Consider the following 23,149-nt stretch of genomic DNA (forward strand, 5'->3'; position numbering starts at 1 on the left):
CCTGCCTTTACTTCATCTCTTCCCACCCTCTCACCTCTCTCTCCTCCCCAGCACTTCCCGCCCACCACCGAACAGCTGATCGGCAGCAGGCGGGAGGTGCTGGGGGGAAAGGGAGAAGCTGATCGGTAGGGCCCACCAAACAGCAGGTGGCTTTAAAGATTAGCACTGGGACCTTGGAGCAGACGTTGGGTGTGCATGTTATTATGACGTGCACTCACGTTTTAATAATATAGGATGAAATCCTGGCCCGTTAACAGCAATGAGGCCAAAATGACAACCCTACAATATACAGTGTGTAGTAACTGGGTAGTATCCCTTTAAACAGTGTGTGGAATTATTACTGCAGGAAGGAACCTCACAGAAACACAGCGGAGTCCGAGTAACTGTGTTTACTAACTATATACGACAAGCAACCTATACACATATACATGCTACTGGCAATAGTCTGTTGGCTTCTGAAACATAAAACCCAGTGAGCGCCATTAGAAGGCTCACAAGCTATTTAAAGGGATACTACGCAACTCCTAGCTGCTGCACACACTAAACTGTAAATGTAGCTGCCCAGCTCCCTTTAAAACTATCCCCCTAGTTGGCTCTGAGAATCACAACCTAAACATTCAAACAGATCCCAGGGGGCGCGGCCCAGAACCAATGCCGTCTTCTCCGCTACGCTCGGTGGCTTTTAATAGGTTTAGACCCTGCTGCCTGAGCGACTGAACTGATTGAGATCAGCCGAGTGACTGATCTGTAATATCTGATAAAAGTTTTTAAATCCCGCTTTGACTTCAGAGTAGCCAAACGCCATGGGATGCCGGTGCCTGCTTTAATTAACAATTTATTCCAGTGCAACAGAGAACAGAGTCAGGGGCCATCAGGTAGCTCTTCGATGCATCTGGCGTTATTAATAGTTAATTAGTTCTCCTACAGCCAGAGCACAGGAACCGGCAGGAAAAGTTGGAGCGAGGGACACTTGCTGCACCAGGGACGTGCTGGTGGGAAGAAAAAGAAGAGAACTAAAGCTGCAAAACCTCCTGTGACGAAGAGACGAGATGAGCCGAATGTACAGTCATTCCACCAGGAAGGGAAGATCTGTGAGCTGGACAGGGTGGTGGCTAGTGACCGGTTTGCTGGTCTCCTGGCAGTGGTAAGACCTGCTGTGTGTCTCTGGGAGGAGACTGTAAGCTCTTTGGGGCAGGGACTATCCTTCACTTTACAGACCCTACCACAATAGGGTCACTATCTCACCTGGGGTTTCCAGGTTCTACTATAATGCAAATCGTAAATAACCGTTGACCCCACAAAAAGGCTCTCTGGATAAGTTGGAGCAGCCCCAGGGGCTGTTCTACCCTCAAGCAGCCTTTCTCAGGTGGTACCACCGCCCGGGACACCTTAGCACTGAGCATTATGGCGCCTTCCCCTTTCTGTCTCCTGCACCTGAGCTGGTAAGAGGGGAACAGCATAATTATGCACATGGCAGCTCTTTGCTGGGGGAATTCTCCTCTGCCCTTTGCGGCTCATTCACAACCCCTCCATGCTGCTGGAGAGGCATAGAGAGACTGGAGTAGGGGGGCAGCATCGGCCGCCCCGTCAATTAGAGAACAGGTTTCATAAATAAAGCTGCAATGTTTTTAAAGGCATCGGACCAAATTCAGTCCCGGTACAGAATAACTCAGCACAGTTCTCATGCTTATCAATGGAAACTCAGCCTGTTTATACCAGGGCTGAATTTGGTTTGTCCCAGGAGGTAGTCAAGGCAGAGAAATGTCCACTGGAGAGATCTTTTTTATCAGGCCTTGTCTACACGCAAATTCAAACTGGTTTGTTAAACTGGACACTCTGGTTTTGGTTTCAGAGTGGTTTATAACAGTTTGGTCTAAATTCCTTAAATTCCTTTAAGCTAAACCGAAATAAGCCCGTTTTCAACCAAAAATCACAGTCCACACAGGGGTTTGCACTGGCACCACCAACATGATTGAAATTCACCCCTTTCGTTAAAAAGATTCAGCTTGCTCGTACAGACAAGACCCAAGACAAGCCTTGTCCCGGCTTTCTCTGCTGCTGCTGTACTAAATAATACTGTTTGACGGAGACATCTTTTGCACACAGGCATAATGAAACCTGCAGTAAAATCTTCCAGCTTTGCAAACGCAGGACGTGAATAAACAGCAATGAGCAATACCAAGACTGCTGCATATAGAGACCAATTAACAAGCTGTTTCTGAACAAACTCAGCAGGAACATCTGTATCGAGCTAGCTAGCTAGCTATCGAAAAATAAAAGGGTTAAGGATGTTGTTAGCTGGGCTGTTCGCTGTTTGCCTGGGCACAAATTCTGTTTATGGAGGGTTTCTGTTCAATACCTTCTAAAAGCAGCCTGAAATGTTGTATCCCTCATCAGCCTAAGCAGCAGAGAGTGGAAATTTTCAGCATTCACCCAACCTGCTCCCACTGAGAATTATCCTGCTGACTTCAATTAGAATCGGGGTCCATCCAATGCTGAATTCCTTTAAAAATCCCCTCCACAATACTTCAGCCTGGTGTACATACAGGCGTACCGGTTTCCCTCTTTAGAGTTGGGGCATGATTGTGCACCAACAGCGTTAGAGTGGTATCATCCCTGGGTCGGGATCTGGTTATACTGGTGATTGTCTGCTCTTCTGGGGCAGAGCCTGTCTTTTTTTCCTTCTGTGTTTGTACAGCACCTTGCACAATGGAGTCCAGGGCCATGACTGCGGTTTCCAGGTGCTATGGTAACACAAATACATAAAATTATATAAAGATGCTTACACCTGTAAAGCTTACTCCTGTAATTTTACCTTAGGTCTGCTCTACGCACAGTTTTCATACTGATTTAACTACTTCATTTAAGGGTTGTTTTTTTTCAAACTGATTAATATACTGGTATGTATAACCTATTCCCCAGCCAGGTCTACACTACAGATCTTTGTTGATTAAGACTGTAAAAACATCACACAAGCAATCCCCCTGTGTAGAAAGCAGCTCATGTCTGCAAGTGTCCTTTTGCTGGTATAGTTTATGTTTCTTGGGGAGGTGGTTTCAAGTGTCCTTTTGCCGGTATAAGCTGCATCCAGAAGGCTTTGCCAATATAGTTATACGGCAGAGCTTTTGTAGTGTACACTGGCCTCCCGGTTCCCTTCCCACATGGGACCCAACTATACTGGCAGAAACACATTTATGCGAGTAGAACTGCATGTACATTAAGGGGGTTGTGCCACTTTAATTATACCTGTATAACGCCACATAATTTTTCTGCCTGAACAAGTCCTTTTTTAGCACCATTGTACCAGTATAACTGTGCCCACACGACAGGGTTTTACTGCTTTACCTACATCTGTTTCTAAACCGATATAGTTAAATCGGTAAAAAACGTGTGTGCGGACTGACCCTTATTGTGTGTCTACCCTGGAGCTGGAGATGTAACTTGTAGCTTGGGCAGAGGCACCCACACCAGCTCTGATCCAGCTCGCGTACGAAAAATAGCATTTAGCATAGCCACACCTGCGTGGGCGGGGTAGCTGCCCCCTGAGTACAATCCCATCTGAAATCCTAGGTATGCATTTAGAGCAGCTAGCCCATTCCCAACCATGGCTACACTGCTATTGTTAGCTCACTAGCTTGATCAGAGCTAGTGCAGGCGTGTCTGCTGGAGCTGGAAATTATACCAGTGTAGACACCCCCTCAGAGGCTAAAGAAATGCAGCTGCTGATTCCTGGTGAGCCTTCCTTCATGTACTGAACCCTCACTGGGAGTCTGCCATCAAGAGCCAGGTAATGTGTATCTCACAGCGCAGTAAAGCTGATGGGGAATTTTTTGATGGAAAACGTTTTCAGCGGAAATTGCCCATTTAATGAAGCCAAAACTTTTCACAGGAAAGGGGGGCCCGTCTCGACAAATTTTTCCACTCGACTAAAAAGTTCTGAAATTGTCAAAACGACTTTTCATTTCAAAATTTAAGATGGCTATAATTTTTAAAATACAACCAAATGGTAAAAATCGCGGCAGTGTTGGGCACCCACAGGGAGACTGCTTGATATTCAGTGGACACATTCCTAAAAAGCCAGTGCATATTTAAAAAAATAACCAGACATCTGTGCCCCACTGCAACTTTCCTTTGCAGTGAACGCTGACGCCAGGAACAGCTGTTTAAGGAAAGGTATAATTCCAAACACACTCTCTAGTGACTGAGTGAGTGTCATTCTTGGCAGGAGATGGGACTGAGCAGTTATTAGCCGGTCTGTTAGAAAAATCACAAGCGTAGAACCCAGGAAATTCTGAGTTCTAATGCTGGCTACTCATTTGCTTTTCGGCTTTGGGCAAAGCACAATCTTGGGACGAGTCGGGAGAGTTTTGTGCACTTGTCTCCCATAGGGAGCTGGGCAAATGCTTCAGCGTGATCAGCTTCTATGATTTCACTCGCTGTGCTGCAAAATAAGAAAGCTTGCTGCTGAAAATGCCCCAGCTCTCTTGGTCCTCCCAAGGTTATTCATCTGCTCCCCAGTCACATCCCTCCTGTTTGTGCATTTTAGGAACGTCTCCAGGAAACGGTGAAAAACAAACAAAATCCCATGCGCTTTCCCAAGGAGGCACCTGGGCACAATGGAGTGTTTAAAAAGCAGCATAAGCCTTTACAGTTACACACACTTTAAGGTGCCTTTGCCCTGCCAGAGAGGTATAAAATGGACTTTGTGTAAATCAGAATGAAGTTCAGTGCAAGATGCCTTCTTCAAAGTGTGCAGAGGATTAAAAAAAAAAAAGGCCTCTTTCAACAGAGCCTTGGAGTTTTGCTGATCAAAGTAACACTAAAAACTGCAGCAAAGAGCAGCTCGAGACGGGAAACATACTTGCGGCTTATGGGAAGTTTATCTCTGCACAGATCTACAGCAACAAAACAAGATGAAGAGCCACTTTCAGAATCCCAGGTACAGTCTAACAAGAGTGAACAAGACTCACTAATCAGGTTCTATCTACTGTATTTATCAGAGCAGGATACTTCGATCTTTTCAGGCCTTCCCAGTGCAGCAGAGTCAAATAATGGGCAGAGAAGAGAAGCCAAGATCTCTCTCAGTGTGGTGCAAAAAGACCCATTAGCATGATGGACGATTAAACAGACATTTCATAATGTCAAGCTCAGTGCAGTTCCGTGGCATGGCTTGGATTTCCTCACGGGCTGGCGCTCATTGAGCAGATATTCTGTGAGTGTGTTGTACCATTTCATTTTGCTTCTTCGCACATTTTTGCAATCAATGGGACAAATCATGTGCCCAGATGGTGGTGTTGAGCGCATGCAGCACGAAAACAGCCATTTCACAACAGATGGTGACGAGAAACTGAAATGCACTAAATTATACTACTACTAATAAAAAAGAATTGGAAAAGAGAGGGAGAAGATGATTTACGAAGCTCCAGTTCTCACTGTGACTATAACTGATGTGTTAATTACTAGTGTTGATGAGTCAGAGATGTGACGGCCTGGATACCATTCCAGTAGGAATCTCACTTTGAACAAACATGCCACAGGTGAGAAGTCCGAAGAGTCAGATTTTCAAAGGTGCTTAGGCATCTACGGACACAGATAGGTACCTAGTGTTGTCCTCAAAAACGCCTAAGCTAATTGGGCCCCCAACTCCCAGAGAAATCAATGGGAATTAGATGAGTAACGTGCTATGAGCCTTTTAGAAATCCCACTAAGCACCCATCCGCATCTTTAGGTGCCTTAAATACTTTTGAAAAATTAATGCCCATCCTCATCGGAGTACTGTGAGGGCTCCTGCACTGAGGTGTGTTATATGCTCAGGTACTAAAGTGGGGAGTGCCACAGAAATGTCAATATTACCAACTAAATTCTGTTTCTGTTGGAGTTAATGACAAAGTTCCCATTGATTCGTTGGGAGCAAGTTTGGACCCCACCGGAAGGGGCCCATGAGCCTGCAAGCAAAGGGAATAGTAACTAATGATGATAATAGTTCTTGTCAGCCGTAGCTTTCGAAGCACTTTACAAAGGAAGTCAGCACCATTATCCCCATTTGACAGATGGGGAAACTGAGGCATGGAGAATCTGAACCATCTTCCCTACCAATCTGAAATGGACCCTGGGTTCTACTGTAAGGCAACTAGCCCCAACCTTCTGGGACACTGCACCATTTCACTAGGCCAAGGCAAGACTGTGATTACCCCATTGCTGACCACCACTTCCTGTCCCGTTACACCAGAGCTAACCCATCAGGGAGCGTATCCTAAGTACAACTGTGGGTTAGATCACGCACACACTGAATGGAAAATGGGCAGCCACAATGCACTGGGGCTCAGTATTAAGGGGGCTAGGGAAAGAGGTTACCCGTTACAAAAGGCTGAAATTACAGTGCTGATATCTGCACCAGTGGTTAATAGCACAAGAGGAGACTAAGACATGAGGCATTAGAAGCTTTGAGACTGCTGAGCCTCCCACTTCTGCCATCCAGAGTTAGGGGTTCAATCATGCACTCTGGTCCCCATACAGCAAAACACTTAAGAACGTCACGTGGTTTTAACGTTGAGCAAGGTGGGTGATTTCATATGCTTAAAGTTAAGCATGTGCTGAAGCGCTCTGATAGATTGGGAACAAAGTGCTCGATATCTTGCAGGATCGAGCCCATTAAGCAATTTCACAGTCACTCAGGCTCATATTAGGGCTGGTGCAGGGTGACATTGTGTCACGGACTTCGGTGGCGTTATGCTGACTCATGCCAAATGAAAACCTGCCTCTCATTTTTGTAGTATCATAGAATCATGGAACATCAGGGACCTCAGGAGGTCATCTAGTCCCACCCCCTGCTCAAAGCAGGACCGATCCCCAACTAAATCAGTATTCCCAATTTGTAAAGCCATTCAGCACAAAATTCATGGAGTTAAAGGTTCTTAGAATCATAGAATATCAGGACTGGAAGGGACCTTAGGAGGTCATCTAGTCCAACCCCCTGCTCAAAGCAGGACTGATCCCCACTTTTTGCCCCAGATCCCAAATGGCCGCCTCAAGGATTGAACTCACAACCGTAGGTTTAGGAGGCCAATGCTCAAACCACTGAGCTATCCCTCCCCTCCTTCACATGTATGTGACTAAATGCTTGTCTACAAGAGGAAACTGACCACAACTGCTTTTGTAGAGTAGTTTATGTCACAATAGCTATTCTGGTCAGTTTCTCCCTGTAGACAAGTCCTTATTCTCACTGTTTAAGACTTTAAGTGGTCTGCAGGGATTGTTGTATCTTCCAGACTGGTTGCACTTGTATCTCTTGAGAGATCAATTAAATGGACAAACTTGAACTCACAAAGACCACAAACATTTGCTTTTCCAATGAAGCTACATAAAGGTCTAAACTGCAATTTAATTAAATTAAACCCTGCATTTAATCATAAAAAGCCATTCATCATCACATGGGTCCAAGCACAAATGTTGTGCCTCATGTTTAATCTCCCTCTTTTCCATTCATATTCGTTTTCAGAATATTAAGGACATTTCAACCTGGTTTTGCAATTAATTCCTCCCCCCAACAGCCTCCCCCACAAAACACTAAACCTTTGTTTGCATTTCGACCAAACCTTTTCCTCTGGGAATCTCAAAGTACTTCACAATTAACGTCACAATGTTCTCAGAGGAAGGCAAATATTACCAACTGCATTTACTGAAGGGGAAACTGAGGCAGAAGGAATAACTTGTCTAGCATCACACAGTGAATCACTGGCAGAATGAACACTAGAACTCAGGAGCACACAAACCCTGGGCTCCTTCTCAATCCACTCGCCCATTCTTCCTACGGTTCTGATCTAGACTCTGATCCTAGAATCAGGTCCCCAGAGAGAAAGATTCAATTACAGCATCAGACCCCTAGAGGACAGGCCCCCGTTTAGTATGGCTGAATCACACAGTGTTTCTTACAGTCTGAAGCAGTGTCCAGGTAGAAAAGAAAAAGCACCTCAGTCTTAAATCCCAGTTTAGTGTAATTCTAAATAAATATTCATAAAAATAAACAAGCCAATCTTGCTCCAAGGCAGATGCTCATGTGAGTTACAGTCTATATAAATGGGGATTTATGAGCAACAATTTCCAAAGCTCCTAAGTCATTTAGGAGCACAAGCCCCATTTTTAAAAAGTGACTTCAGCACTTAAGCCTGAGATCCTCAGAGGTATTTAGACACCTAGCTCCCACTGAAATCACATTTTGGGTACTTATCCAATTAGTCCTTTCCAGCCTCACTCTAATATAATAAAACAACGATAATATTGCAGCACTTTTTATCAGCAGATCTTCACTTCACAGAGGAGGTCAGCATCATTATCTCCATTTTACAGATGGGAAAGCTAAGGCAGGGGGCGGCGACGTGACTTGCCTGCGGTCACCCAGCAGGCCAGTGGCGGAGCCAAGAATAGCATATGACCAGTGGACAGCATGCCCATCCTTTCCTCTGCAGCATGTTGCCTAACTCAACTACTCTAAATCACGTTTACTCGTGATTAAGACGAGCCCCGGGACTGGGATTCGCAAAGAGGTTAAAAGCTAGAAACATGCACACACACATCTAGGCGCAACAGCAGGGCAAACTTCCAGCACCCTTACCCATCCCTTAATGTAGCACAAGAGTTATTCCCAGAGCAACGGGCATGGCTTGATTCTCATTTACAGTAATGCCCCTTCCCATCACTGTGGCTCTCCAAGGAGGCAAGTAAATGTAACGTATGCTCATTTGAAATCCCCATTTGCACCAGAACAGTGCAAAGCGGTCTTAGAGAACTGAGCATCAGACATAGGGTGCAACTCTTCTACGAGTAATCATCATAGGACAGCCCCCAACTGTTTGCTGAAACAAAACTGGATTCCCCCTTCTGAAGGTAAAAATAAAACCACAACCAAAATCCACTCTATATAATAGGGGGAAACTTCAGTTCTGTGCTTGGGAGCTTCAAAATGGCCAATCCAATGTTTCTGAAAATGTGCATTTGCTCCCCGGGGAATGCACCCTGCTTGGCACGTTTCAGAGTGAAGTTTTATGGCTATTTTTAAACTCCTAAAGATGGGGGGGAGGGGTAATGAAAAATCAGAGACAGCCTCTGATCAGAGTTCGATTCCATGCATCTGAAGAAGTGGGATTTTTTACCCATGAAAGCTTATGCCCAAATAAATCTGTTAGTCTTTAAGGTGCCACCGGATTCCTTGTTGTTTTTGTGGACACAGACTAACACGGCTACCCCTCTGATACTATCTTCGAAGACAGAGATTTTTGCCACCAGGATAACTTTGGAACATACGGCCGCTCCCCAAAGCTCTTGGTTACTATCTCCTACAAGAGGAGTGAGCCTCTTTCCTGGAAAGCTTGTGCCAGGGCTGGGCTGGGCCAGCTAACTCCACCAGCCAAGCCAATGAAAACTCATTTGTGACACATAAAGGACAGCCGCTCCAACGTTACCGTAAAGCTATGAAAATCTGTACTGAGCTGCTATAAAGTGGGCTGTCATCAGATCAGGCTGCTCGGCTGACCTAAGATGACAGTTTCGTCCGCAGAACGAATTACAAATTGGTTACTGTTAAATGTACTTTGAGACAAATAGCAGCGGGCCATAGGGCTGCCTGTAATGAACCACGGCTTCAAGCTGAGTTTCAGGACTGAAGAAATCACAAGAGGGAATTCATGTCTGCAAAGCATGTGCAGCTTCTGCAAACTTTAAAGAGCACCTCCCACCCACAAGAATGCCTTATTTTACGTTGACGTACTTACTGGCATCTGTGCAAAGGAACTAGAGGTCACTTGCATTTGCCAGTAGTTGGTTGGCAGTTTTTTTAGCCCTGATCCTGCAGTCGACTGCTCATGGGCAGACTCCAGAACCTGTTGCCATAACTGGGACTTCAAGGAAAGCCAGAGACAACCTGCCAATCCCTTTACCGAAACACTTGCCATTCCCGTTTCAAGGCAAGTGGAGCAGTGAGTAACGAACAGGGAGCTTTCATCTGCATCCAGAACATTTTACTAAATACGTTAAAAAACAAAGAAGCCAGACGTGACTCGATAACTCCTGCCAATTTCTGGGTTTAACTCCCAGTTATTTGCCAAACCTTCTTAGTACCTTTAAAATAAACGTTTGTTTTCCCTGCTTTTCCCTTGTTACAATCGCTGCAACCTTCGAAATAAGGATGATACTCTATTAGAGAGCCAGTGCGACCCACTGGATTAGGAGATCTGTTCCTAGCTCTGTCCTCGACCTGCTGGATGACCTGGGGCAAATCACTTAATTGCCCCGTGGCTTGTTTTCCCCCCACCCTTTGTCTATTTTGATTGTAAGCTCTTCAGGGCAAAAACTCTCTCCCTATGGGTTCGTACCACACTCAGCACAAAGGGTTCTACTGTAATACAAATCCTAATAATATGTTTGCTTGACATCTTCCTGAATTCGGTCAGTGTGGTCTTGGAAGCCGTATTTGTTTACAAGTATCTCCGGACTGCACATTCATTACTTTCTCCTGAGAGGGTGGGAAGTATTACTATCTTTGTTTTACAGCTAGGGTATCGAGAGATTAAGTGAATCGCCCAAGGTCAGGTGAGAAGCCTACTGCAGCGCCAGGCACAGAACTCAGATCTCCTGAATCCCAGTCCAGTACATTAACCATAAACTCAGTCTATCAGTTGTGAAGGAAGTTCATAATATTGATTCCGGCAGGTCCTGCCAACATAAAAATATGTCACCTACCAAGCAACCCTAACTTAAAAAAATGCACATCTCCCAGCTTTCCAACAGGGTGGCACCTGAGTAATCCTGCAGAAACCTAACATTCCCTCCCCAATCGTTACCTATGTAGTACGGGTGGTAAAACCACCACCACCATGTGCATCATTGTGATGGGAATGCATGAGAAAAATCGGCTGGTTTCTTCTTAATATTTCATGCCAAAAAACATTTGGTCACTTTGACTGCAAAAGGTGAGACAGAGAATAAAGCCAGCTCCTTGGAGACAAGGATGGAAGGTCATACTGCTCAGTGCGTCAAATGCAGAATTGCCGGGCATTTCCATGGCCCTGATCGAGCCCCTCCCACCCCCCCACTGGCAGGATATCTGTCTCAACAGGTGTTTCCTGGTCAAGCAACTCTTACTACCAAGGTCTATTAGTATTTAAAGCCTTTAATATATAATGTTGGGGTATGGAAGGGTTAAGTAAAGACCTGGGTAGCCGCTATCATGGTAATAGGGAGCGAGGCACATGCAAGCACTGATTCTTCGCTTGATAAAGCTGCCGTCCTTTTCCCTTCCCTTCTGCTTGTTAAGGATAGATAAGCCTTGCAGTTGCATGAGAAATATGGTTGTCTGAAGGATCTTTGTGTGAAGAAGTGTTATCTCCCCTCTCCCAGCTACATAAACGAGCTCAGGGTCAGGGCCCCTTCCCAGGATGACCAGATGTCCCGATTTTAAAGGGACAGTCCTGATTTTTGGGTCTTTTTCTTATATAGGCTCCTATTACCCCCCACCCCGTATCCCGATTTTTCACACTTGCTGTTTGGTCACCCTACCTCTTCCTCCCTCCCCTGGGAACTGCTGATTAAGGGAACTTGTGGCTACAATTACTGCAAAGAAACGTACCTTCAAGGTAAAGACATGTCTGTACAATATGCTTAATGCTGTAAACAGTAAACAGGGGAGGGTATAATTATATTCAGTATATAACTATTAATATTCATTATATGGGCGTTCATATTATTAAATAAAGGTTTTGGGGGCGCTGTAGTAAATGTGGGTGTTTTACATATTAACTTAGATAAAAGAATGTGACTTGATTAACTCGGGGCTTACTCAACAACTGGGTCGAGGGGAACAAGTACTGCAATAAAGAAGTCCGTTTACTCAATCCGCCTCTGGGTCAGCCTGCTCCTTCTTTCCATCTCTAACGTATAAGTGCTGTCTCTGGGGGAAGGGCAGCCTGCGTCTTAACACCTTGTCACTAGCAAGTACAATCGTTACCAGGTTAGCATCCTGAGGGGATGAGAACATGGAGCTCGCCGCTTTCCCTATACAAAGCCCAGCCAATGCAGCCTTAAGACAACTCCAGAATCTTTTGTTTCCAGTCCCTTTGATAATTCGTATTTATTTGTATCGGAGTAATGCCTAAAGACCCCAGTAAAAAATCAGGGACACATATTTAGCTACTGGGGTGTCTGTCGTGCTGACCACTGCTGTCCAGGGTGCCTGCCAGCCTGTGGGTTTGGGGTGCCATCAAATTCACCATTATCCTCCATTGCTCTGGTGCAAATTAGCACTAGCAATAATACCCAGCTTTCATCTAGCACTTTTCATCAGTAGACCTCAAAGTGCTTTACAAAGGAGGTCAGTATCATTTGTGCCCATTTTACAGAGAGGGAAACTGAGGCAGGGAAGTGACATGACTCGCTGAAGGTCACCAGCATGGCAGTAGCAGAGTTAGGCATAGAGGCACTTCCCCGGGAGGCACTTCTCTCTGACTCTGAGCCCCTCTCCCTACAGGGGCACCTAGCTCAGGGAATGCTTAAAGGGGTCCTGGACAGAGATAATACAAACCCCCAGTTTGTGGCAATTAGCCCCAGTAACATATTCCTCAGCCTCAGGGGCAGCCCCTCCCCAGCCACCCAGGGGTCTCCAGCCCCCAGGGCAGCGGGGCTCCAGGGCCCAAGGGCAGGGGGCAGCCCCACCCCACCCAGCCAGGCATGAGACACAGCCCGGCAGGGAGCAGAAGCCCCGGTACCCCAGTCCCTGCAACGCCTCTCCCTCCCAATCAGGCAGCTCAGCCCCATGGCCCGGCCCCGGCAGCTGCTCCCCCAGGCCGGTGCCTCGGCAGCCCCCAGTGCAGCCTGAGACCCCACCCCCGGGCCCCGCCGTCCGCTCGCCGCCTACAGCACAGCGCCCCCCGGGGCGGGCACAGCCCGGCCCCCGCTGCCCGATTCGGGCAGCTCCTACCGCGGTCCCTTCCCCGCTGCCCCCCAGCCCCTGGCTCCTCCAACCCCCGGGTCCCCCCCAGCCTCCGATCCCCGGGGGTCCCCCAGCCCCTGGCTCCTCCGACCCCCGGGTCCCCCCAGCCCCCGAGGCTGCTCCGATCTCCGGGTCCCCCCAACCCTTGTCTCCCCCGATTCCCGGATCCCCTCCGAACCCCGGGTCCCCCCAGCCCCAGATCCCCGGGGGTCCCCCAGACTCCGATCCCCGGGGGTGCTCCGACCTCCGGGTCCCCTCAACCCTTGTCTCCCCCGATCCCCGGATCCGCTCCGAATCCCGGGTCCCCCCCAGCCCCCGATCCCCGGGGGTCCCCCAGACTCCGATCCCCGGGGCTGCTCCGATCTCCGGGTCCCCCCAACCCCTGTCTCCTCCGATCCCCGGAGCACCCCCAGCCCCCGATCCCCGGGGCTCTCTCGAACCCCGGCTCCCCAATCCCCTTCAGCCTCTGGCTCCTCCGAACCCCGGGTACCCCCAGCCCCCGATCCCCGGGGGTGCTCCGACCTCCGGGTCCCCCCAAACCTTGTCTCCCCCGATCCCCGGATCCGCTCCGAATCCCGGGTCCCCCCCAGTCCCAGATCCCCGGGGGTCCCCCAGACTCCGATCCCCGGGCGTCCTACCAGCCCCCGATCCCCGGGGCTGCTCCGATCTCCGGGTCCCCCCAACCCCTGTCTCCTCCGATCCCCGGATCACCCCCAGCCCCCGAGGCTCTCTCGAACCCCGGCTCCCCAATCCCCTTCAGCCTCTGGCTCCTCCTATCTCTGGGTCCCCTCAGCGCCCGACGCCCAGGTCGCTCCGATCCATGGGGCTCCCCCCCACCCCGACTCCCCGGGGCTCCCCCCCAAACCCCAGAACCCCCTGAGCTCCCGACCCCCGGGGGCCCCGATCCCAGGGGCTCCCAACCCCGGCTTCCTGACCTCCGGGCTCCCCCCGGGGCTCCCCTTAACCCCGGCTCCTCGGTCTCCCCCCCTCAACCCCAGCCCCCTCAATCCCCGTCTCCCCACGACCCAGTCTCCCCCGGCCCCGTCTCCCCGGGCTCCCCCGGCCCCGGCTCCCCCGCTCGCAGCGGCCCCGGCCCCGGTTTTTCTCTTTATCATAAATATATAAATTATGCTAATTAAGACCATTGCATATTCACCGAACCGGGTCCCCCCCGCCCCCCCTGCCCGCCCCACCGCACCCCCTCTCCCGGGCCCCGCACTCACCGCGCCGGCACCCGCTCGCCCCCCGCTCGGGCCGGGGCTCCGAGCCGCTTTTTTGCTGGGAATAATTAACAATTCATCTCACAGCAGCCGAGCGGAGACTGCTGCACACAAAGGGGGGGGGAAGGAGGCGGCAGCCCCCCCACTCCGCCTGCCCAGCCCAGCCCTTGCACCGAGACCCCCGGGGCTCTGCGCCGGGCCTCCCCCGCTTGCAGCCGCCTCAGCCCCGGGCCCCCGCTCGGGGGGTTGCGGCGGGGGAAGGGGATTTTTTTGGTTACTTGGATTTTTTTTTAGCTGCTGCGTCATGAACATAATTTATGCAAAGGCCTTTGCCGCATCCCGCAGGCTGCAGAGCTGGCCGCGGCCTCGAGGGGGCGCAGGGACCCCCCCCTCCTGTAACAACCCTCCCTCCGCCCCCCAAATCTCCCTGTATAACCCCCCCCCACCACCACCCCAACCTGAAAAGTGCCCCTTTGGTATCAGACACTTTGCGTTTCCCCTCCCAGCACTTGGCAAACATGAGCTGGTTCATGACGCCCAGTGGGGGGAATCTCAGGCATGGGTGGGGGGGGTGTGAAATCACTGCCCCCCATCAAGGTCATACAGCAAGTCACCACCGACAGAGCCGGGCGAAGTAGGCCTGACTTGCTGATTCGTTCCTCCCAGTCTCCCTTCAACTAGCTCATCAAAACCCTAATGCAGCATTTCATAATAATAAATTAATACATTAAGAATAGCATTCACATGAGCCGCCTGGGGGCAGGACAAAGGAGTCTGACTGTTTCCTCACCTTATCTGGCTCTCTCGTGGGGCATAGCTTGGACCTGGAAATCTGCACATCACTAAGGTTGCCTCCCATCCAGGTGTTCCCAGGATCGTTCCTTTTTCAAGGTAGCTGTCCTGGGAAATCTGTCAGGGTCCTCAGTACACGCTGCCAGCTGTCCAGTGTTGTGGGATCAGAATCTTCCCAGATGTCCTGGTTTTTGTACCTCAGAGGTAGCAACCCTACCCACCGCCCTTGTTATAAAAACAAAACTATACTGTACCATGAAAACTGTTCCAAGGGGCCAGCCTAGTTAGCAGTCGGGGGTCAGGGCATCCATTAACGGTACTGGAAACCTTGAAGATATACGTTAAAGCAGGGGTTTGGCTAGGAGAGGAATAGCACAATTATTGCAGGTCCCTTCCGCACTTTGCAAGAGTAATGTTGCAAGAGCTACACTTTATTGTGTAGTACTGTTACTCTCAGTACTCTCCAAGCACAGAATGCAAAGAAGCCTGCATTCCATACGAACTGTGGTTCTTATCATCCTTTCCTGAAGTCAATCAGAGGACCCCTAGTGGGACCAGAAGCAGCTTGTGGCCTGGCTGTCCCTCCACTTGGAGCCCTACAAGGCCTGCCCTGACTATTATAGTTCCGGAGCCAAATTCATGATCATTACCCAAAAGAACCACAGTAGTCGCTCTCTCTCTCTCTCTATTTATATAGACTGATCAAGTACCCTACACATGGTTAACAATATAGTAAAAAGAAAAGGAGGACTTGAGGCACCTTAGAGACTAACCAATTTATTTGCGCATAACCTTTCATGAGCTACAGCTCACTTCATCGGATGCGCTCAGAGGAAAATACAGTGGGGAGATTTATATACACAGAGAGCATGAAACAATGGGTGTTACCGTACACACTGTAACAAGAATATAGTGAAAACATCCTGATTGGTTAAGAACTTAGATTGGTTAATAATTAAAGCACGGGGTGTTTTAATATCAGATGCTGCAAAGCGCTGCAGGAGACACATTAAAGAACTGCTTGCAGCCCCTGAACCTTGTCTGAGTATCACTGTTGTACCATTATTTATAAGGCCATCCTGGCTGGCCTCTTGAACCAACCTACAGGCCTAAATGCCCCGAGGCAGACCTGTGCTCATACACACTTTGATTTCCAACACAGCGAGTGCTGTTGGAGAGATCTGTGGGTGTACTTAAAAAGCCTGGTGAAGAGAATAAAATGTATCAACCCCTCGCAAGCAATGCAGTCCCGAGGAAATTAAACATTGTGCATCATTGGGATTGTTCAGTCTGGAGAAGAGACGGCTGAGAGGGGACATGATAACAGTTTTCAAATACATAAAAGGTTGTTACAAGGAGGAGAGAGAAAAATTGTTCTTCTTAACCTCTGAGGATAGGACAAGAAGCAATGAGGTTAAATTACAGCAAGGGTGGTTTAGGTTGGACTTGAGGAAAAACTTCTTAACTGTCAGGGTGGTTAAGCACTGGAATAAATTGCCTAGGGAGGCTGTGGAGTCTCCATTGTTGGAGATTTTTAAGAGCAGCTTAGACAAACACCTGTCAGGGATGGTCTAGATAATACTTAGTCCTGCCATGAGTGCAGGGGACTGGACTAGATGACCTCTCAAGGTCACTTCGAGTTCTATGATTCTATGACATGTGCCTGCCAAACAACCCTGCATTCCTTAGCTGTCCAGGTTACTTGCTTTCTCCTAGGACTTGAGACAAAGCTCTTGAAGTCAGTAGAATGAGTCACATTGACTTCAAGGATTTTGGAGCTAGACCCTAGGGATTAATAGTTGTTGGGATAAGGAATTGGGTTGTTAACTCAGTGCATTGCTATAGCTTGGCTCAGCCCAGTGCTTAGGCTGCAAACCTGAGACTTGGGTTCAGCATCCACCCACCTCTGCTACAGGCTTTATGTGTAACCTTGGGCAAGTCTCCTTGCCGTGAGCCTCAGTAATAGTACCTGACCTCACAGAGGTGTTGTGTAACACATTAAAGATTGTGGCATGTTTACGATAATGGTGACCATATAAGCACCTTAGTAAAATAGCAAGCTACCTCTAATTCACATGGAGCCAAATTCATTCCTAATGTTACTTCACAGTCATTCAATTTAGGTGTGAATTTTGACTTTGAGACTGTATGCTATATGGGGCAGGGACTGTCTTTATTTGTTTTGCTCAGCAACAAGGGCATCATCAAGTGAATAGATAATAATCATACTCAGGAAAGTGATGCACTGATTACTTTTACTGAAGTGGCAATATATATATATATATAAAAGACGACTTTCTGAATTCTATTGAGCACCTGTATTTTATGAGTGTGATCATTCAGGAAACTTTTGTCCAGTTCACTTCAAATTTTGTACAAGAATTCTACCTCCATTTCAGATCTAACCTACCAATTTTGAGGCAGATAAAAGGAACACAAAGATCTCTTTTAACTGTATACCTCATTAAAAGCACAGATGCAATATTTGCGGTTTTTCAAAACAAGCCAACTTATGGACCAATTACAGCTAGTTTTGACTCGTTACAAAAGAACAGAAAGTATATTATTATCTTGCATTGTGCATGTTTTAAAATGTATAATTGGATAAATTATAACTTCTTTCTTATCTTTAAGCAGAAGTAAGGGGGAAAAGGCATGTCTCAATTGCTGGTGCCTCTTAAAAACAAACAACAAATGGTCCGATGAAGAATTATTTTTACCTCATTCTTTCACATCTAGGATCAATTAGAAAGAATTACAGCTTCTGTTTCTCTTCACAGAGAAGCTATTGGATTAATTTTAAATTGTTGCCTTAAAATGCACCTTTCTGAGTTCACCAGAAGATATTCAAAATGTGCCTCTAAAATACATTTCAGGATATACGTGAATTTATATATATCACAACTTACAAGAGATGCATTCATTTTTTTAAATGTGTAAACACTATTTGTAATTTTTTGGGGGCTACCCTTTATTCTGCATCCTATTTCTGTATACAAAAATGTTTCTCGAATGAAAATAAGCTAAACTAGACTATCCCATCTCTACTGGCATAACATCATATTTAGTACTAATTAGTAACAAATCTATTTTGTAGAGGAACTCAGCAAACATGATATTATGTAAGCAGTTTTCTCTGAGGTCCTGATTCAAGAAAGCACTTAAATACATTGACTTCAACAGGAGTTAAGGATGGATTTAAAATTAAGCACACGCTTACATGGCTTCCTGAATTGAGGCTCGATCCAGATGTTAATACCAATGCACAGATATTAACAAATGCACAACCAATGGTGACAACATTTTTTAAAATAACCAAATCAGTTATGTTAAAATGGCTTTGCTTCAGTACAGCTATTTGAGACTCCGCAGTACAATTCTGTTGAGAATCTGGTTTGCATATGCTGTACCGTGATTATGAATATTTAAATACTTCCATCTAGTTGAATTTCAGACTCATTTACATACATTGGCATACTATTAATATAATACATATGGGGAAAGGGTACACATTGCATTTTTAATTTATTTTGAAGATGAATTGATTTTGCGAGTTCCAGAACTATTTCTTTGGCAAACAGCTTGTTTAGAGGGGGAAAAAAATGATATTCATATGTTTGATAAGAATAGCTGGCAGGAATAAAATTCTGTCTGGCTGATCATTGTCAAATGCCCTTTCCTCCAGTGCCTTCTCTGGCCACAGGAACGCATGACAGAGGACCAAATTAGTATTCTACCTCTCTTGTCTTTTTCTTTCTCGCTGACTTAAGGATTTAGCTTCCCTATCCACACACAGCGCTGGACCAGATCAGTGTTTGCACCTGACTACGTGGTCTCTGATATATCTCACTCTCTACAGAAAGGCCTTCAGTTCCACAAGTGATGAATATCATGCCATAAACCCGTTTCCCTCAGAGGTTCTGGGGAGGCCTGCCTTCCCCCCACAGCACAAAATCCAAGCAACAGAAAGCCAGCATTTCTGTTTGATTTATCAAAACACAAAGATCCCATGGGTTTACGCACTTTTGCTATTTCAGCACATGCTTCAGTGCTTTGCTGGATAGGGAGGGATTTAAGCAGATGCTTCAAGTTAAGCACGTGCTTAATGCTTTGCTGAATCAAGCCCTTCTCAGTTTTCTCCTCTAGGGCTGTAAATAGGATCAGGATTTTGCACTGCAGTTTCAGACACTTCCCTACTTCATTGGTTTTGAGGCTAAGCTTACTCATGTGCGGTGAAACTCTCACTCTATTACCATCAATGACAAAACTCCCACTGATTTAAATGGAGCTAGAATTTTGCCCTTTGTCCTTTGGAAGTAGGAGGTGCCATAAGGCAATGGACAATTAATTTGTATTGTTATAATTATTTTTACACTAATTAGGGGCCTAATTCTGCATGGTACTGAGTATCCTCAACTCCTTTTAACCTTCAGCTACTCACATGAGTAAAGTTACACTCATGGCTGTTTGCAGGGGCAGGGATTTCACAGGCATGATTTTCTTTCTTTCAAGTAGAAACAACAGAAACAGTCCAATTCAGTGTCACTGTTCGCCAGTGTTAAATATTATCCAGTAAAGTAGATAAGTAACTCTAGCTCAGGTCTGGACTTATCCTTTGCCAAAACCAAACGGAACCTATACTCATCTATTTTGCATTTTATTTGTATTGTATCATCATTGTGCTACGAAAACTGTCCTGTTGCCATTTGGAATTACCCAGGGCAGGAAGCATGGTCCTCTGGCACACAGCTAAATGTTCAAAAGTAGTCTCTGATTTTAAGTGCTTCAGTTTTTCAAAACCCTTTGGGCCTGATTTATAGGGCGGGTGACATCAGTTGGAGTCTGAACATCAGGCTCAAAGTTTATCAATCTGGCTACTCAAAACAAACCAACCAAATCAAAAACCCCTCCAAAAGAATGCACACTTTCCCTTTTCCTTTATAATGAAATCTGGCGAGCAGAAACAGGATTAATAACATACGCTCTTTCAAATAAATTGGGGTTCGATCCTTCCAGGTGATGAGCTCTCTCACTAATCTCAGTGTGTATAGGGGGCACTCATCACTTTCAACTCTAATCAGCACCTTGCAGGATTGGGCCCTCACAGAGAGACGACAAAACTCAGTCACCATTTCAGAAACCGTTTCCTAGTATGCGACAGGAAAACGATCTGCCACTTCTCCTGATGGAGATGCTCATTCCTTCTTTTGCTCTCGCTCTTTCTCACCGCTTACATTTTTAGCGCTGTAAAACTGGGGCTATTTTATACAGGCAGCTTTCAAGCTATCTACACAGATCTCTCCTCCACTTTAAAGGGTAAATATTTTTTTATAGTTCCTGTACAGTAACAAGGTGAAGAACATTTTATGCTCATAAATTATTTATAAAGCCCTCACAGGCATAGCAACTGATGTGCATATTCATCAGTAGCCATGTACATTATTCATGAGAAGTTCACTTAAACAGTGAGAAAGCAATGCAATTGTTGATTGAGATGCCTAAGAATTAGCTTGATAAAAGCTGTGTGCGTGGCGGAGTGGGGGGTTTCACCCCAAAGCGGACTGCATCAGGAAAGTTTGCATATAAGAGTCAAGACAGAAAGTGGCATTTTTTTTACTCATGACCAAAATATAAAATATTCATCTGTTCTATTTATGAAGGAGGAAGATTTGTACTTGTGGAATCTAATAGTCATATTAAGGGAGAATAGTTACAAGCCCTTTATTTCACCTACCCCTGGGCCTCTGACTATAAATTCTGTTCTAGCATCTTTGACTTTGTGACTATCAGACCAGAGTTATGATAACAGGTAGGCGCACAATAGCTGATCCTCAGAGCACATGGTTTGTTTCAGTTCTCTAGGTTTTGAAGGTGCTGAGCTTTCTCGTGTCCCAAGGTTCATCTCAGTGTGATTAAGACCCAACCCAGACAGCACTTAAGTGCATGTTTAACTTTAAACACATGAGGAATCCCACTGAGGGTAACAGGACTCTGTGTGTGCTTAACTGCTTCGTTGGATCAGGAGCACAAAAGAGGAGCAGCCTTATGGATAAAGGAGGACCTGATCCAAAGCCCACTGAACTCAACTGGGACTCTGTCCATTCATTGACTTCAGTGGGCACTGGATCAGGCCTTAAGCACTCAGAACCAAAGGATCTGGGTCTCAGGCCTCAATTCAGCAAAGTACAGCTGGTCCTTAAGTGCTTTGGTGAATGAGGGCCTAATTCAATTCAGGCAAGGGTGCTCTGGACCATACATAAGAAGCAGCATGGAAGAAAACATAGAGACATTTCTGGGAGATGCAGACAAGTGCATAATCAAGGCTTTGGACACGGAAGCTGGGAGAAGAGATAAGAAGTGGCTGAATGGTTGGTATTGAGAGTCCACCTTTCCTGGCATGTTGCAGTTCTTTAGCTTGACTATAACAAAACCAAACTGGAGGGACCTTATGATATAGCTGTGGTCATCTGGGACCATTTGAAAGGAGCTTCTCCCTCCTAGATCATTTGATTGTTTATCATTTGTATTACAGCTCCCAATTGTTCCTTTCCACCAGGCCACTGACTCACGCTCATACATAACCCCAGAAGTCTTGGTGCCAAATGCTTGAATTCAGAGCCACTGTGGATGCAGAATATCTAAGCAATGCCTACAGAACCCAACTGCTATACTGCAGTGTGGCCACTCTCTTTTGTGATAGGCTACCTCGAAGGCAGTGATCCAAGGTTGGATCATTTCAGTTAATGCTGTAGGATGGACCCGCCCTTTGAAAAATTCCAATGTGGACCAAAAATTGTTGCATTTCTGCAAACATGGGCCTGTTGTTAGTGAGAAGCGGAGAGGAGGCGTAAATCAAAGAGGCATCATCTCCTAGCGGCCCCTACTGAGACTGTGTTGTTGTGCGATAAAGGGGCATAGCTGGGCAGAGACTGGCTGGGGAATAGCTGCTTCCCATGGGATGCTCACCCTCAAACCATTCAGGATTTCATAGATTATAAGGCCAGAAAGGACAATTATGATAATCTAGTCTGACCTCCTATATAACTCAGAAGAACCTCCCACAATAATTTCTGCATCAAGCCCATAACTTCTGCTTGAGCAATAGCTTATCACTGAGCAAGACATCCAATCTTGACAAAGACTGCAAAGGATGGAGAAACTACCATGTCCCTAAGTAAGTTGTTCAAATAATTAATTACCTTCACAAAATTTGCCTGTGTACGATCACATTGACGCAAGTGTGTTCCACCTCTGGGTTCTGCAATCACCTTATAAAGAGGGGTTGGGGACATTTATGTGTGTGGGGTCACAGTTCCTGAGTGAGTCCCATGAGGGTGTATGACAGGCGTCTGGGGAACCAACTTCCTGTTATAACAACGAAGAGGATATGTTTTAAAATAACTAACATATCCTAAAGCTCAGGACAAAATAACTAATAAAGCATTAGCTGGTGCTAATGAACAGAACTTAGTGCCTGATGAAATTTTACCAGCCTTAAGGCTTAATTAAATTTAAAAATATTTGGAGGTTATCAGCTGTTTCCATTGATCTTTTATGCATGAACTTAGAAATGGCTGCTTTTTCTACGTCCAATTCAGAAGGAAAAAAAAAAAAGGAAGGTTACATGGATATTTTTTTTTCAGATTTGCTCAACTGTCCGTTTACAGCCCTGTGCTATACCCAGGGTTCAGGCTTTCTATGCTCCAAAGAGGAGTATCCCAAGATTGGGTGTAAATGAAAGGGTTGCATTAGCCAATTGGGGTAGAATTCATTAGTAACAATATTTAGCACTTTCCCTCTTCAAAGCTCTTGACAAACATTGAAGGATTACGCTTCATAACCTCATTTTACGGTGATCCTGTCCCTGTTCTCCTTATAGGGAAAGCGAAGCACAAATTCATAGACTGTAAGCCCAGAAAAAAAGAACAGGAGGACTTGTGGCACCTTAGAGACTAACAAATTTATTAGAGCATAAGCTTTCGTGAGCTACAGCTCACTTCATCGGATGCATCCAGTGGAAAATACAGCCCAGAAAGAATCTTTACGATCATCTCGTCCGACCTCCTGCATAACACAGGCCAGAGAATTTCAGCCAATGATTCTTGCATCAAGCCTGTATCTTGTGGCTGAGCCAGAGCCTATTATTTAGAGTCATCCT

At 46.3% G+C, this 23,149-nt stretch overlaps 1 protein-coding gene across 4 annotated transcripts in view; it reads right to left on the minus strand.

Moving 5' to 3' along the window:
• The window catches only part of POU6F1 (POU class 6 homeobox 1), a 32,766-nt gene extending 18,264 nt beyond the window's left edge, over window positions 1–14,502 (minus strand). Inside the window, exon 1 of one of the 4 annotated variants that reach the window (XM_037883960.2) lies at window positions 14,203–14,502. The gene's annotated coding sequence lies outside the window, so the exon portion shown is untranslated. Of the gene's footprint in view, window positions 1–9,767; window positions 9,961–14,202 lie in introns of those variants that run through there. The other 3 variants (XM_037883961.2, XM_043533082.1, XM_043533083.1) reach the window with 3 other exon arrangements.
• Between the last annotated feature and the right edge of the window lie 8,647 nt (window positions 14,503–23,149).

Source organism: Chelonia mydas, chromosome 20 (assembly GCF_015237465.2).
Source record: "Chelonia mydas isolate rCheMyd1 chromosome 20, rCheMyd1.pri.v2, whole genome shotgun sequence".
Classification (NCBI taxonomy): domain Eukaryota; kingdom Metazoa; phylum Chordata; order Testudines; family Cheloniidae; genus Chelonia; species Chelonia mydas.